This window comes from Stegodyphus dumicola, chromosome 8 (assembly GCF_044657685.1).
Source record: "Stegodyphus dumicola isolate Sdum_Otavi_A_Nest chromosome 8, ASM4465768v1".
Lineage (NCBI taxonomy): Eukaryota > Metazoa > Arthropoda > Arachnida > Araneae > Eresidae > Stegodyphus > Stegodyphus dumicola.
The window spans coordinates 122,344,312-122,362,320 of NC_140775.1; positions in this window are offsets into that span (position 1 = coordinate 122,344,312).

Here is an 18,009-nt window from a genome sequence, read left to right on the forward strand (position 1 = left end):
GTAATAATAAAGTAAAGCCTATTGGTTATTTTAAAGGTTCCATACGCACTGATGATTGCGAAATTAAATCAAATATTTATGTTGTGCCTCAAGGAACAATGAAAGAAAATGCTGTTATTGGAAATGAATTGCTTTCGCAAATGGAAATTATTATAAACAAGAGCGGGATATCAATGAAAGTAGTAGAAGATGAAACTGAAACGAATTTAATGTATATAAGTGTTGATCAAGAAAATAGATTAGATAATTGTTCGGATAGTAATAAAGCATGTAAGTCCAAAGTAAAACATTGAAAATCATATTCCTAATAAAACTGAAAACCCTACAGAAGAAACAGATCAGTTGAAGATGAAATAAAGGAAGAGGTGTCTCAGGAAGAGAAAAATGATGTTCAACGTGGACAAGGAAAATTGCAAAATGTAGAGGAAGAGAAGAACTCCATTCCTAAAAGAAGAAGAAAAAAACCCACCTAAGAATGTTCAGCAAGTCAAAAAGAGTAATGAAAAAATTAATGATTCCAAAAAACCCACTTCAGGACCAAAACGTTCTAGAAAAAGAAAGAATTCAGAATATGAGAAATTAGTTCAATATAATGCTGGTGAAACAGAAATATCAATAGTAAAAAAGAGTAAACAGCAAGAGTAACTTCCAGCTAAAGATCTGGATCCTGGTATGTTTGAAAAACTTAAAGGAAGACAAGCCAAAAGAAAATCTACTAATGCTGAAATGCATATTGTTTTAAAAGATGACCAACCTATTTCTTTGAGACCCAGACGTTTACCAATTACAGGTAAAGAACAACTAAAACAGGAAAAAAATATTCTACGAATGGACTTGGATGCTTCTGAACAACAAGTCATATCTTTGGCAAGAAAACTTTCCGTATCAGAACAGATTGTAGACACGTTACAAAAGCAACTATCAGAAGCAAAGAATGAAGTAGAAGCTGCAAAATTTCAGATGAGAACCGAAGATAAAATCCTGTCTGAGAAAGAAAAAGAAGTTCAACATATTAAACTGAAAATGCAAGAAAAGTTACCTCTTGAAAAGAATGAAAAATCATGGGAAAAATTATGAAGAAGAGATTAACTGAAGAGCAAGCAGAAATGGAAAGTAAACTGTGTATGACTGATGAAAAATTTCGTCAGCTACGAGAAATTCTTAATGCTGATGATTGGGAATATTACGGAGACCTGTGGGATGCTGCTGCTTTTCCAACATCATCTAAAAATATCTCGAATGGTTTCATGACCTGTGGGATGCTGCTGCTTTTCCAACATCATCTAAAAATATCTCGAATGGTTTCATGACCTGTGGGATGCTGCTGCTTTTCCAACATCATCTAAAAATATCTCGAATGGTTTCATGACCTGTGGGATGCTGCTGCTTTTCCAACATCATCTAAAAATATCTCGAATGGTTTCAATTTCTAATCTCTCTAATCCTGCAGATCTTGGATATGTTATGAGTGTGGCACCAAAAATAATTAGAAGAAATAAAAATATTTAGTATTAAAAGTTTTTAATTAAGGTTGTAAAGTATTTATTTATTTTAAAAACAAGTTATTTTATGTTAAGCATCTTTACTGTCACTCTCCCTTTCCGTTTCTCTGCTAGAATGCAAATTTTAACTCGCGTGTATTTAAATGAGGTAGAAAGAGATAGCATTTAAAGGAAAGTTTTAAATTGCTTAGATAGTGCATGATACGCCTGCTGAAGACCATGTTACTAATTGATACTCTATAATAACGTTTCCTGTCTGCGTTTAGTTATTCTTGTCGATAGTGCTTTTCACGGTGGTGTAGGTTTAGATAACTTGCGCTTTAAATAATTCTTTGTAGCTTTTGTTAGCTTAAGACTTGGATTTGATTTAAAATTGAATTCCTTACTATTGCATTTACATCATAAATGCTGGTTGGTTTTGCAAGCAACAGCAGAGCCTTCTATTGAACAATTTGAGTTCTTAATAAAAGGGTCTTTTACACATTTTTTTACGTTTCTGTTTGCATGTTAGACATAACGATAATTCGCTTAGTTCTATTAGAGTCTTAGTATATGCTACTAAAAAACAAAATAGAAAACAAGGTAGAATGTGAAATCTAAGTTTAATGGAACTCAAATTTTAGAACGTTCAGTTTTTAAAATTTAAAAGATGTTAATGAAATTCAGTTAATGAAGTATGTAACTAAAACTTCTGTATTTTGAGACTCATTTTATCAATAGCTAACAAAAAATGTTCGAACAGAAAGGAGCCAAATTTTTACAATTCCCAGAATCCTTTTTAAGTCATAGTAAGTGCAGAGCGCATAATTAACGCACATGAGTATCATACATGGGAAGCTAAATTATTGTCAGCCAATTATCAATACGGAATCCAGGTCCTTTATGAGTTCCATTCGTTTTTAATTAAACCTTCTACTAGATATGAATAACCAGACTAGATGCGTCATCTGATGCATTGTTATCAAAATTCGTAATTATTTTTCAAATTATTTTATAACATTGTGTTTATGATAATAAAAATGAGTGTTTCAAAAAGTATAAACATTATCGTCATCGTTTAATAATAAATAAAAGGCGTTCTTTAATTTTTTAAGAGTCGGCATCGGTATCAATGTTTTATAACGATAATTCACTTATCTGTGTCTTATCCTTCATCATTAACGACTAAAAAGTTATTCGAAGATGTTCTTTTCAGGAAATGGAACCGATAACTGACATCAAAGGTTTCGGAGGCGTGTCCGTAGTCGATCGAAGTTCTTTGTCTTATCATGACATCAAAATTTGATTTTCGAAGACTGATTTATTTTTTCGCACTTTGTACTACTCATCTAGAAAGAAAAACATATCTGTTTCTCTCATTATATCATCCAACGTAAAAAACACAAAAAGATGTTACTGAAGGATAAATCGTGCGTCAGTCAACAAACAGCACTGAGCTTCTCCATGTATAATTGTCGTCAAATACTTTGCTTTTCAAAACAACGTTTATGTATTATTTTGGCAAAATGATCCATTTTTTAAATGTTGAGACATATTTCATGATAAGAGCAACTTAATTTTATGACGGAGCTCGAGACAGAAATTCAAATCATTCTGAAATTCCAAACTAAATTATTTTTCCTTCCAACATATTCAGTCGGCTTTTAATATCACCCTCGAGGACTTATTTTCAGTAGCACTAACAGTAGCATTATGAAAGGATTTTTTTATAAATCCTATTAATTTTAAGTTTAGCAGAGTGAAGAGATAGGTCTTTGGAAGACCTTTGGAGAATATCCGTACCTTTTTTGCCAAAAGGTCCGCCATCTAATTTCCCCAAAGTCCGCAATGTGATGGAACCCACTGAAAAGCAGCCTCTGACTGAATTCTGCTCAACAGCTTCTTGCAGCTCTGGACACGAGCACTTTGTTTTCTTAGGTTACTCGCAGAGGCCTGAAGAGGTGAACTTGAACCCGATAAAATTACAGCCTTATCAAGAGGAGAGAAGACGGACAGAAAGCTGTTGAAGGGCTAAGTGGATGGCCTCGAATTGATCGTCAAAAATGGGTTGTAATGAGCGCCAACATATAGGTAAAAGAAAAACAGAACACGCCAGCACCAGCGCTCTGGGTGAAATCCAAAAGGGAACCATTAGTGTAAATATGAAGCCACCCACCAGGATAATAGCAAGTATTAATGGTTTCCAAAGCGATGGCTCGAAGAGCAATTGTGCATACTGCGTTATTTTTCCTCATATTCAAAGTCAAGTCCAATCTGACATCGAGAACCATAAACTCATATTTATATGAGATAACAATGAATAGGCTTTATTACTGTTAAGTTACCCTACATGTAATCTTTACATTACAAAGAGTATAATGTATTTTGTTAGAGTTTATGCTGTTAGTAAAAAAAAAAAAATTGTGACCATTCCGAAAAAATGCACATACGTTAAATAATACTCAGGTTCAAAATCGCTGTTTAGTATTTTCTTAGATCGCTATTTAGTATTAGAAAGAGTTCAACCAACTTTGAAAGGTAAAAGTATTAAAAAAAGATTCACTACTTTTCCGGATTCTACATTTGCGTAATTAGTCTGCTCTATCACTTCTCTTTGGAATGGTATCGGGGTTTCGTCTATTTTTTTACTCCTTGTACGAAGTAAAGGAAGTATTGCGATCCCAAAAAATTTCGGATATCACAACGTAAATATGCATTTTGACAGCTCTCGAATCCATCTGAACAATGTTTTTGAGTGAAATCTGTATGGACGGAGAGAGAATAAGGTCTGTTTTCTCAAAACGGATTAAAAATTAGATATAAAATGGACCCAGAAAAGATTTTTTTCGTGACATCTGTATCAACGTAACTGTAGGTATGTACTTATCGCGCATAACACAAGCACAAGTAACCTCAGCACGATGAAATTTTATATATGGGACTCCTATAACATGCAGTTGTGTATTTCCAGTTTGCTTGCAATCGGCTGCCAAAAATAAATGTATATATATATATATATATACATTTATTTTATACATTTATTACATATATATATATATATTTATATATATATATATAATGTTGTATGATCTTAAATCCATTTAGTGCGAAAACAAGTTATTACTACTTGCGCAATAGCTGCAAAGTTAGTTAAATCAATTAATTAATACTGTTTAGAAAATAAATTATGTATATATATATATATATATACCCATTTTGTTACTCGTATCGCGAGCTTATTTTTTTTTATTCCTACATGTCAGTAAATTGTGCATTTTTTGCTTTAAAAGTGACTGAATTATGTTCTTCTTAGGTTTCGGTTAAAGTCTTGTTCCCTTAGTTAATCTGCATGCAATAGTTGTAAAATTATCAACAATTTAAAAGTTGTTTAAGTGCAACTAAGCCTAACGTAGCAGCCATTTGTTTGCATTTGAAACTTAGCAGAATAGTGATTTAAGTCAATTTCAGCACCTTCAGTGTCTTTTTGCTAAGTGGGACTAAAAGTAAACTTTCAGTTTTGCGCACCGAAAAATCTGACTTCTTGCACGTTGGCCGAATATCTTGCCTTACGTAGAAACTCTAATTTTAACTGTAAAAAAAATTTTAGCTGCTTCAACCGTATTTGGTGTTTTATGTTTTTCTATATTTTTCAAATTTAATGAAGATGTTTTAGGTTTTTATATTTTTTGCCTTGCAGCTAAGTGAGAATTGAATTTCATGAAGTTTAAAGGAAATGCAGATGCTGTGTGCGTACAGGCTCATAATATATTTAATGCATGCACGTCCGATGATAGGTTAATAAAGTTTATTTTATCAAAAGAAACATTTCAAAATTCTGGATTTTCCCCCGAAATACTCGCACAAGTGTTTACAGTACGCCAGAGTACAATCAGTATTTGCACTTCAAACTACCAACAAAATGTTAAGCACAGCGTATCTAAAGAGAAAGCTAACTGGGAAAAAAACTCGTAGTTTCGTACAAAGTCCTATGCGAGTATGCAAGATTCTGTAATATCTGCCACATATGCCGTGTGATGGTGGGCTGTACTTCAAGACGTGATGTTGAGTTTTAATTTTCCGTCGATGTCGAACTTCTCTCCGGACACAGTCCGGGGGGTAACGCAAGGCGGCGTCCAGATGAATTTATCTTCCGGGTTTTGATCCAGATCTTTTCGAATACGGCAACATTCGCTGCTGTATCGATGATCATATTGCAAAGAATTCTATCGATATGTCCTATGATGAAGAGTTCTTTACTGCCGCCACTCATTGCAGAAATCTGAAGCGTTTTGAAATGGGATTTCTCATTATCGGGCTACCTCTACCCCACGAGATGGCTACTAATTAGTTTCCCTGCTTCTTGGTGGGAGCGTCTTATTTTCCATGCGCTGGGCTGTTCTATAGTTTCTTCATATGTGGCCTTCTGCACCGCAGTTCCAACATTTTATCTTCGGTTTCTTGCTACTTCTATTCCGTCTTAAGGCATTGATTTGTCTAGTTAAATCATCTAGACGAGCAGTCACTTGATCCACTGGCTCCTGGAGTGGAGCAGCTCTGATTGGGTGGCGGTCTCTTCGAGTTGCCTGCTGAGCTGCCTCGAATTTCATAGCGTACACTAGAGCACTTTTTAAATCCTTGACATCCGCTATTTGCAGAGATTTCTGTATGTCAGGATATCGGATGCCATCGATAAAGTACTGTAGGGACAGGATTTCGCTTGTTTCTGTCGGGTACTCGAAAAGGTGAGGAGAAACAGCCTTTCAACATCCATCGCGAGCTCCTGGAGTGTTTCTGTGGGCTTCTGTTTCAATTGAATCCTGCTGTAGTTTTTTTGAACACTTCTCGTCAAAACGCAGCTCTAATGCCCGAACTGAGCTTCGAGATCTAGTCTCTATTTTTTTGGGAAGAGTTTGAAGGATATCTGCTGCGTCTGCTCTCAGAGAAGCGGCGAGATGAGAGACCTTAGCTTGAGGGTCCCATTCATTCGCGGGCGCCACTAAAGAAAATTGTGTCTTTTAAACTTGCCAAGAAGTCTTGCCATGATACGTAGATAGCTTTAGAAATGGGACGAGAAGGCATGGGTAAAAAATTAAAACCGTCAGAATTGCTTTCTGTTTTCTGCTTAAATATAAAAGAAAGAACTTAAGATGCACAAATTCGTTTTTGCTTGTCGTATATTTAAAAAAAAAATATTTCTTTGTGCCACTAACATTTTAGTCTTCGATAATTAAATCTTTCCCATTTTTACGTGTGTCGAATATGTTATTACAGTGTATTTTATTATTATTGCAACAGCGAAAAGAGTTTGAGATGCAGTTCCTTTACCACAGGGCACTATTGAAGGCATTTTGATGTGTTGTATTTGAGAAACGGACTCAGTAAGAGGTAATTGAAAAGTAGCGCGTTTTTAAAATGAAAGAACAATATTCGAACAAGTAGATGCAGATGAATGGTAGCTCAACTGCATATTTCCCGCTGGTATGAAAGTGATGCATCGCACATGAGTAATGCATTGCATCCATTCCGCCACCGTAGTATGAATATCTTGATTAACAGGTCTTCCTAAATATCTGGAATTATCTTAACGGGTAGTTGTTAATTACGACTGGGTTTCAATAGGGCCAGTATATTTATGATCATAAGTAATAATTAAAGAATCTGCCGTCAAAAAATTATAATGAAAAATAAAATGGTCTGTTAACTCTTCATTGTAATTGCATCAGTGATATTTTCTAGAGGAGTGAAATTTTTATTAAAAGGTTAAGCGATCATTTTATTAGCTCATAGCATTCAATCGATTCACTCTTTATACTTTTAACCTATTCTTTCAGATGAAGTTTAGGTTTTTTCAAAATTTGACATGGTTCTGAGGAAAGGTTCAAGCTTACCATAGGAAAATTAATATAATAATTCAATGAATGGATATTTTGAAGTTCAAATCAAAAACTTCAAACGTTCCTTTGAAACGCAGAAAACAGATCTAAACATCTTTTAACCTTCTGCAACAATGTTTCATACCCACTGTAAACTTCTGAAATGCCTTTCAATTTTTGTTGTTATAGTAAAAAATGGGCTATCGTTTTTACATATTATTTATAATTAGCTATAGGAAAAGTGGCTGCTTAGCAACATTTTAAATATCAAAAGCCCGAAATCAGCCAAAGCCGGAAGTGTCCGGCTAATCGGGAAATGGCCAACGTAGCTGTAAACGTACTGGCCAATGTCTTATCCTTTTCTTGATTTCGGGATTTGGCTGGCCATTTCGCGAAACGGCATGGGACGTTCGGCCAAAGTCGGGAGAAGAAGGCAAGATTGCTTTACATGCTATTAATTACAAATGATGAAAATTAATGACGATAATGTTAAGCTTATGAAGTATAGTAAATTACCTACGGCTTTCATCACTTGTATGGCATTTCGAATTATACAACAGTTGGTTTTTTCCTGCATTTACAAAGATGTGTTTCGCAACTACTGTACTGCAACTGCACCGAGTGTAGCCTTAGCCGCTGTTAAGTGATAGGGTAGACGCGATGGTTCGCAGTGATTTTTCTTCTCTAGCCACGCACTCCAATGTAAGCAGTTTCTCGTGCACAATAGAAAACTAACTTCTGGAAAACAGGTTTCTGAGAACCTAATGTTCTGTTCCGAACTCGTATAAGCCGTCTTCAACGTTCAAGACAACTGCAAGAAAGCCTCTTGGATTATCTCGAGCTCTGTCAACATCTAGTGTCGATACACGAACATTATCTCCAAATTTCACTGGTGAAAATTTTGTATGTGAAATATCAAGCATCGTCGCAGCTTGGCGTTGTAAACTGACATCAGCTGCTGATTTCTTCTTATTATTTCTTGTTAATTATAACATAACGTGCAATTAATTTTTCATCCATTCGTCTGCGTTATTGCTTATTTCACAAACTGCATGGACATCTTTGCCGCAAGATCCACAAGTAAGGTCTAAATAGTTATTGTTAGACAACCAGTCTGAACATTCCGATGCTTCAACCGTCACGGCAGCAGCTTTGTCATTTCAGTAGACACTCTATTTATCCCATCCCCCATTTCTTGTTCGATTTTTTACAAGGTCTTCCTCTGTAACTAAAGTATCGAAAACCTCTCTGAGCAGATTTGAGGTATTGAGACCCATTTTTGGCTTTGCAGACAAACACGATGCCCAGTGTGTTGATTTGTTTGTTTGCATCAATGTTATATCCTGAATGTCATAGTTTGCAATTTCGACAGAACCTTGGTTCTGGTTATGCCTCGGCTCTCCGTGTACCAGTTTCATTTCCGAGACACATATTCTATAGTTTATTTATAACTTGGTTCGCAAATTCCTTCCCATTATCTGATTGAAGCACGCTTGAAACTCTATAGTTGTGGGGATATCAAGTAGCTGTAAGCAACTTCTTCTACTCTTTTGATTTTGAGATCACGCAATGATACAAAATTTGTTAAATGATCTTGATAATTGAGTATAAGTTTGTACACGCCGTCTACAAGCTCTACCTGGCATCTTGAGTTAAATTCCTTAAATATCAAAGTTTTAGAAACAAGACCTCTCTTCGGATTAGAAAATTTGACCTGACATGGCTTGCATAAACGTAGATATGATCTATTGACTTCTTTGGTGACATTTTTGTACTTAGTTTTCAGCTCCTTTTCCATCCGTGTGAGACCTCCACGTCCAACTTTTATGTGAGTATCGTGCCAGCATGTCGAAGAATTCTTATGATTGCACATAGTATAAAATAAATGCTATTGTTTCCTTTTACTGTCCCAATAAGTCTTTCTTTGCGTGAATATCAAGAATATTATATTTTCTTAGAGGACAATAGTCAACGCTTTTTCTTCATTGCTTTAGATTGTTTAACATCCTCTATAAAAGTACAGTATTTCTGTCTGGTGAGGATATCTCTTTTACTAGCTTTCTCTTGCAGCAACGAGGTAATCATCCGAGAACCTGATCTTCATATCAAATGTTTGTTCCACATTTTTCTGCGCACCAACTTTACCCAGCATATTAGTCACATCAGAAGTAGCCATGAGACAGCCTATGGAAGAACTTGAAACAACCTATGGAAGAACTTGAAACATCCTATGGAAGAACAGGAATACTTGAAAGTGAAATGCCTTTACTCGGGAGAAAGCTCAGTGAATTGTGTTCGTTTGCAGGTTTAGCACGTTACTTCGCAAGACTACATGCTGACGTAGACAGTAATCCTATAGGCATAGGCTATTAGGCTTAATCTCAGCATAATTTCTGTATGCTCCTTCCAGTAGCCATACGATTGTAATGGTACCCAGCAATACATGCTATATGTTCCCTAACTATCACATATCTTTTCAACTGAAAAGCATTCACATATAGAAGTTACAAATACATGAAATACATACTCAATGAAATCACTGTGTCACAATAATAAGAACTAATGGCAGAACCTTCTTTGAAGCGTGGCACCTTTCTTTCTACCACGTGCACGCCATCACACCGGAACCGACAGATGTGCAGCCTACCGGACAATCTTCCATTACTACATCCAGCTTTGGACAAGAATTGCCGGCCAGTTTGTGGAATGGCCAGGAAAGTAGAATATATACAATGCCCAAAGTGCGAATTGGCAGAACTTCAAGCTTTGATCGTAACATATACAGGAATAATGTAAGTGCCATGTCGAATTCTTCCGTTTCTTGTAACTTTGTACGAAAGGTGTTTTGCCCTATATTTCAATTTTTCAATATGTGTATTTGCGTTACCTGCATATTATGGTAAATTTTGTTACCTAAACTAAATTTTCAGAAAGTTTTATTTGTGTATTTTGTTAAAATGTTTGTTATATCTGTCAATAAACCATGAAATTTTGTAGCGTATGTAAGACATATCTGGCCTGTTGGAGGAATGCACAAATATGGTAATAAAACAACCTTTTTCATCAGTTTTATTTCAGCATAAACGCTTTCAGCAGTTAAATACTAACGTCCTCTTTAGCTGTAAGTACATGAAAATCAAATGCCATGACAGAATGAAAGATAAATGAATTTTCGAGAACCTACCGTAGCTGAATATGATGCTGTGTACAATAGCTACTAAGATGTTCTCGAAATTACATTCATATCTCTTACGTCTTCTCTTTCATTCAACTAAATGAAAGCCAAGTTGTACTTTCCTTTCATTTAGTTGTAGCTGAAAAGGCGATAGAATTCAATGTCTCAAATCACTTCTGTTAAAGCAAAACTGACTACAAATAACGTTGTTTCATAAGTAAATAATTGTTTGGTGTGTCATTTTTTCTCAGAACTGGCACTATTTAATTTATTTTATATATTTTGTATTTTACCTATTGCAGAAGCTACAACTGCACTAACTCTTCGAGTACTGCAGTATATGATCGGCATTGGTTAGGTTTTTGTTCATGTTAATTTTAGACTATTGTCTTCTGTTGGTTTTGACATTTCGCAGTTTTATTTGTTTTTATGTCCTAAAGCACTGAGAAAATAGGTTATATATTCAAGTATTTATACAGGATACATGTTTTCATTCAGCTTATATTTAACTTCAGCCTATGACTATTTCATGCTATCGGAAATTTGGAATTTTTACTTGCGGTGGTGCTGAAAAATGAAGTAAAGAAAGTTGTAAAGATTATGTTAATTTTATTAACAGTTAAAGTTTGAGTTCATTTCATGTCAAATTCTTAACTTCAACTTACTACTTCCGGCCAGAACGCAGTTTTAGAATCACGTCTGAATACATAATGAGGAAGAGCGGTATTTAACCGCGAAGTTCTACTTGCTGAGTTAGAGAGAATCAGAGTTTCTGATTAGCGCGCGTCCGCCTTTTTGGCTACTCTCTCTCAAAGCTGTTATTACGCTCGGCCCTTGATAGCTCCGCAGTCACCTCGTGTTTAAGGGGCCAACCCCATTAAAACTTTGATAGCTTCGGCTATCTCTTTAGTTTAGATTAGTTTTAGTTCACTTCTTAGCCTCTTACGTTCAAACCCAAGTGTCGACTTTTAGTGTACACTCCAAGACGGAGTTCTGTTAAATCTTATTTGAATAATAAAGGGTTATTTACTCTTCCATCTTGTTGTTTCTTGTCACACGAACTCAAGCGATTATTCGCTTATCAGTTCTTAAGATTCTTCACGTTCAACAATAACTTAGCATTTACAAAGTGAGGAATTATTACAAAGTGTCAATGATAAATATTCGATGTCTCTTGTTTTGTTACAGTAACATTTATTTAGACAGGCTTATGGGAGTTGTTGCAGCTAGAATTCTTTAGAACTATTTGGGCTTCTGAGAGAAAATTTACTGGCCTTACGGATTGACAACTCTGACAGAAAAAAGTAAAAAAAGTAGCAAATTAAGCTGAAGCACCTAATCACCGCAGGGAAGAACTTTTACAAATTAGTCTATTCTGAAATATCAGTTTGAAAACAAAATATCACAGATCAGTCGATCTTTTACGTCTCATAAATTAAACTTAGTTCGCAACAGTTTTCTCACACCTTTATTCTTTAGTAGTCCACTTTTTCTGGCCTTTTAATTTTCTTTCGTTAATTTCTTCTTGCGTCAAGACTCATCAGAACTTGAGTCTCTACTCATCAGCGTTCTTCTTCTCTTTCTCTGTTCTTTCCTTTTTTCTCTTTTAATCTTCCGGCAACACTTTTTTCACTACTTTAACATTTGATCTAATTTAGGCTAAAATAACACGCCGAATAATAATTATTGGAGAAGTCAAACAACAATAATCAGCTTAATATTTGTAAATTTTTGTAGGACTATTTTCGACGGTTCTGTAGTTAAACCATCAAAACTACAGTCCTGCAAAATTTACAAATATTACGCTTATTTTATTCAATAATGAGTATGTAATAACTATAATTTTACGCTGATTCTATTCAATAATGACTATGTAATAACTATAATCTACAGTTATTACATTCTTAGACTACTTATAACAAACCTATGTGAAGCACATTTTTCAAAAAGAAAAAAATCAACATTTATTTCCTAATTCACTTTTTAAAATACGTATTAGTAACAGTAAATTATTTATTTTTGCGCTCACTGTAAATTAATGATATTGTTAATGATACTAGTTGTAGCTATGACACTATTTTAAATATTGGAATCAGTCATTACATTTTTTTACTAATTTTGCTAATTAGTAAAAAGCTGTACAGACATTTTACTAATTAGTAAAATTAGTAAGATGTTCTGGTGGTGATAGTTTTATATTTCCAAGGAGTTTTTATCTGTATCATACATATGTTTCTACAGATACTAAGATCACTTATAGTTCCTGTTCTTTCAATTTAAAATTTAAATATGTGTATCAAATTCTAGTTAATGCCTATAATCCTCTCCCCCAATAGTTTCGCATCCCTATTCCTACTACTGGCTACTAGACCAAAAAATGCATGTTAACTATTAAAATTTGGTAAAAATAGCAACATGTGAATGCGTAGCTGGAAACGTATTGGCAGAAAATTCTGTTGCTTGGTTTCGCAAGAATGTGAAAGTTCCGAAAATAAAGATCTAAAATTCAAGAAACAGGTACTCAGAGTTCCTTGGGGTGGAAAATGGTCTCTTTTAACACAGGTATACTCTTAGTGTGTCTCTTTTAATGCAGGTCAGCCCTTATAAATTATTTTCTAAAAATAATAGATCAGAAAGACATATTCATAAAAAGAAAAACAAGGTTTCGAATAAACTAAGGAAACACTATTAACATTGTTAAGGCGTGCACGTATTTTTAAATTAAATTTACTCTCTTTTCTTATTAACTAGCTTTATAGTTATTTAAATTTGTGTTTGGCTATTTACAGCATGGAACACATAGATACCAAAGTGAAAAGAAATCAATTTTGAAAACGAGAGAACAAAATGTTTCTTCTTCTCGAAGGTGATTAGGATGAAATATAAAATGAAAATAAAATGATAAAAGTGGCGTAAGGTAGGAAATCCAAGTCCACCAAAAGATAAAAAAGTCTGAAAGGTCTGTTTTAAAGAGGTCAGATTTTTGTACAGGCAGTTATCAGTTAAAGATTTATCTTTTAACCTTCATATAGAGTTGCTTTTTCTACGTATTTCAGTAGGCTACTTAGTTGAACATTTGCGCAATAATATTTGTGTTATATTGTTTTTGTGTTTTAGTGGCCAGAAAATTCCTAAGGAGGTTGCGTTTTGTTTGTATATCGTAGGTCAAGGTACGATCGGACAAAGGGCATACTTAAGGACGCAAAGATCCGGAAGAATCCTGCTCATCTTGATTTAACATTTGAGACAGAGATATGGAGAGTGATTCATCTTGATCAATCTTAAGAAGTCTCTCATTAACTTCAAAGTAATGTTTAATTTAGTTAATGAGGAAACTACTCCGTTTTAGTGCCATTATTAAAGAATGTGCCCTTACTCTAACAAAAAAAGTCACGTTAAGGTGTGGAATACCTTTCAGTATCCTTAAAAACACTACGACTCTGCTCGTATGATCTTGTATTTAGCTGTTTTGATTTATTATTCAACAACAAACAACCAATACTTGTTGTTTATCATTTCCTAGATAATCTAGTTGAAAGGAAAAACTATGGTTTAAAGTAGCCAAGATTGCGCAGTTCTTGGCTGCAGAAAATATCAACCATTCGCTTTGCTTTCAGTGTTTCGACTATTGGTCAGCTGAGCTTTTCCGGTAGTTATAATACAGACCTGTATACTATAGCTATGAACACCCAGAGTTCTTTCTCTGGTGTGATCATCACGGAAATGTTAGCAAATTTCATTAAGCTTTAAAATATCGGTGTAACTCATGATATTATTTTAGTCGAGAATGGATTAGTTCTTTTCACGTAACTTAGGGTCGCATGTTGAGGATGGTTGACAAGCTTAGTTTCAGGTGGTGAGGTGGGAAATGATTCCATAGCAGAGTCAAGTGAATCTTGATCCTCTCGGCAACTGAAAGTGTTTTGATACCAGACACTGAATGTAATTTTACTAACGTCAGAATCCTGAATGGGAAGCTTCGTCAGTAGTGGATTTGGGCAGGGTTCGAATATATTGTGCTGTCGTCACTGGTTCAATGTTGGGATGATTCAGTTTATCAGGTGTATCCTTGGAGGGAACAGGTTCCGTGTTTTTAGTTGCAGGTGGCTCTATTTAAAGAAAGGAAACATCGATTTTTTTTAGTTAGAGTCAATATACGCATCTAGGGAGCTTTCTGAATCACTTGAATCGAAATATCCATATCAGAGTAGTCATCCAAAGAACTGCAACTATTGTCAGTTGGGTCAGGCGACGGCGCTTCTGGCGACTTCATAAGTCGGAAAGGAAATGCATCTTAATGCAGTTTATTAATGAATTTAAACTCACGTTAAAATAGTTCATCAGGAATATTATCTTCATCCTTGGCTTTGCCCTGAAGTCTATCAATGCCCCTTAAATTCTCGAATAAGACATTATAAGGTATTTCTCGAGCCTTCTTAGCATGTCTTCGTAGTGTAGTGGTCTGCAAGCTAGGCGTATATTTCAGAGGTCTGCGGTTCGATTCCCTACGAGGGCATGGTCATTTTTCACATCTCCTGCTTCCAAAAAATACCTAATGTCTCTACAGTGGGTCTGAACTAAAAGGGTGGTGGATGATGATTCTCCACATCCGGGATTTGGAGACTGGGTCCCCTAAAAACCCTTGTCGCGCCCTTTAAAAAGCGGAGTATATAAGCTATTTCTCTCGCCTCTTTAGCATACCTTCGTAGTTAGTGGTCTGCACGCTGGGGCTGAGCGCGTATTCCAGAGGTCCGTGGTTCGATTCCCGGCAAGGGCGTTGCTCATTTTTTCATTTCTCTTGCTTCGAAATAGCCTACAACGTCTCTACAACATTACCAAGTTTAGCCTTGATGAGACAAAATCGATTAGGGGATACATCGATGGGAAAGTAAGCAACTAAAGTAAATCCTTTCGTCATAAGTTTATAAGCAGTTTCCTCTCATAAATCTTTTAATAAAGCCTAAACGTTCAAATCCTTAGCAATGTTGGCTTTTTATAGAAAGGACAAATCGGAATCAGAGGAAGGGAAGAGAGAGATGATAGAGATATTTTTCTTTCTCATCAATAACTTTATTTATTTCTTTTTTTTATAGCGGGCACTAGCCATGTTTAGGCTTTCGCCACTCCTAAGGCCAGAAGTGGTGGCCATTTTATTATGGAGGCATCTAAAAGGCACCCACTGTTATCTCGTATGAGAGGACAAAAAATTTATATCCATGCCTTCTCTGGGTTTCGAACCCGGGGTTTTGGTATCACAGTCGGCTCTCCTAATCAATATACCGTCTGGCGAGCACTACATTAATAACTTGTTCTTTTTTTCAGGTAAATTTTATGCTGCCGCAATAGCACCATGATAACCTTTCGTGAAAAAATGGGCCATAAATGAATTATAGTTTGTTAGAGTTGGATGCTTTCGTTTGACGAAAAAAAAGAATGTAATAATATTCACTACAACTTATCATTTCGTAACGGTACTGTCAATTTTTAAATGAAGGAGTTTCACATTCCACCCAAGAGTTGCTTTCATTTTAATGTAATATGTGCATTACATGTAAATAATCTGTTAAATTTTCAGTAGAAAACAATGATATATTGGCCACCATTGACATCTGTATAGCCCAATGATATATTGTCTGAAATCCCTTACTCTTTTTTCTATCTAAAAGCAAACTGATCAGAGGAAGCGACTCCCACTCAACTAGTTTAATTTAAGGTGAATATCCATTTATTTTAATTAGGCACCACTGTAGAGACATATTAAATTTAGGAGAGAACTCGTTAAATGCTTTCAGAGTCTTCACCCTCAGTCGACTCTAATCTTCAGTACAGATCTCTGACATATCTTTAATTTTTTAACATAATGATCATTCGATTATATAGTTATGAGAGCTTCCTTCGTATTGTGAGAGTGTTTATTTTTATTAGGGCCATTTATTGCATACGCTTGTAAGATATTTTATGTCGGTTGATCAATTATTGTGATTTAAACCTATACTATAATTTCTCCTTTCCAAAGTCCTAATCAAGATTCGAATTAAATTGAAGTATATTTAAATGGAGTGTTTTAAAGGTTTCATATACATTCAAAAGTCTTTAATCCGGACTCGTAGGGACTTCGGCAATTCCGGATTATCGATTTTTCCGGATCATAGATCATCAGTTTTAATCTGGTAAGATGGCATGCAGAAATTATGAAATTAAGAATATGAAACCGTAATTTATGAAATAAAGAGCAATTATGATCTAAAGCGTATCAAAATTTACAAAAAAATCTTATTTTTTATTTGTTTACTTTATTAAACATTTCTTTCAACGCGCGCATGCGTAAAGCATACATTACGCATACCTGAGATTGGAAAATTGCAACCAGAAAACTATTTGATGTGTATTCGTGATATTTATAATGACGCATGCAGAAATTATAAAATTAAAAATATGAAACCGTAATTTATGAAACAAAGAACAATTATGATCTAAAGGGTATCAAAATTGACAAAAAAAAAAAAAAAAAAAGCTTAATATTTATTTGTTTATTTAATTAAACATTTCTTTCAATGTAAGTTGTTTAAGTTGCTTCGTTTTTTATGTGATAATACAGTCTCTTTAATTCTATAAACAGACATAATTTCTTGTTCAGTTACAAAGTTCCACTGTTCAAGTCCTATAATTGCTGTGTCGAGAATACTGACTATTTTGTCAATTGAAATTTTTTCACTTTCAATAACCTCTGTCCCTTTCTTCGCTATCGGAAGCGAATTATAATGACGAGGAATTTGATTTAAATCATATCAAAGACGGAGTACCTGAGATGAAATACTACATTTAGTAAGGAATTATAAGCCGAATAAAATAAAAACATCAGCCCTGAAGATAAGGATAGTGCTGACAGATCAACTTCCAGTTCATTGCGAGCCGCGTCGTCCACCCCCACCCTCCGCAGACCAGCGTGAAATTGATAAACATATTTCGGAATGGTTAGAGAATCAAAGGATATGCCTTTATCCATTTTTTGCAGCAATTCCACTTTTTGCTTGATGGACATCGAAACATGCTTTCCCTTTGTAGATCCAGCATCGGAAATTCTATTTGACATAATCGAAAGTTCCAACTTACTTTTATAAAATTGTTCTAACAGTCTGCAAAAAATAAAAAGCCGGATCCAATTCGAACATTAAGGAACAACGCAATCTGAAACATTAACTGAAATAGATAATTAGATAATTTTAGCTTAGCTTATACCGTCCGTTATACATTAAACGCGAATGCGTAAACGAATTACGCGCATGCGTACACGCATATGCGCATGCGTAAAGTTATTACGCGCATGCGTCAAAGCATTTTGCGTCGACGCATGCGCAGAAAGTTTGTTGCTTTGAGGTCCGGATTATAGATATTTTAGATCATTCCGGATTATGGGTGTCCGGATTAACGACTCTTGACTGTAATTATCTCTTGGTAGCGACGCCTTCAGTTAACGCTC